The following is a 258-nucleotide window of genomic DNA, read 5'->3' as shown; positions in this document are numbered from 1 at the left end:
ATGAGGATGCTTTACAGGAAATAGGAATACTAACGACAATACCTCGTCTGGTAGAATTCCCTCATTATTTTTTTTCCTCAAACGCCTTTTCATTCAGGACGAGAAAAAAAACATATATATATATTTTATTCATATTTGGAAAATGTATTTACTTCCGTTTCAGGATATATTTTTGGTAATGTCAATATGTGTTATTATATAGTATAGAGGATATTCGAACAAGGATTTTATTTTCAGGGAATTATTCTTGCAGGACAA

Source organism: Penaeus monodon, chromosome 32 (genome assembly GCF_015228065.2).
Source record: "Penaeus monodon isolate SGIC_2016 chromosome 32, NSTDA_Pmon_1, whole genome shotgun sequence".
Classification (NCBI taxonomy): domain Eukaryota; kingdom Metazoa; phylum Arthropoda; class Malacostraca; order Decapoda; family Penaeidae; genus Penaeus; species Penaeus monodon.
The sequence above is the reverse complement of the archived record's forward strand: the minus strand, read 5'-3'. Positions refer to the sequence as shown.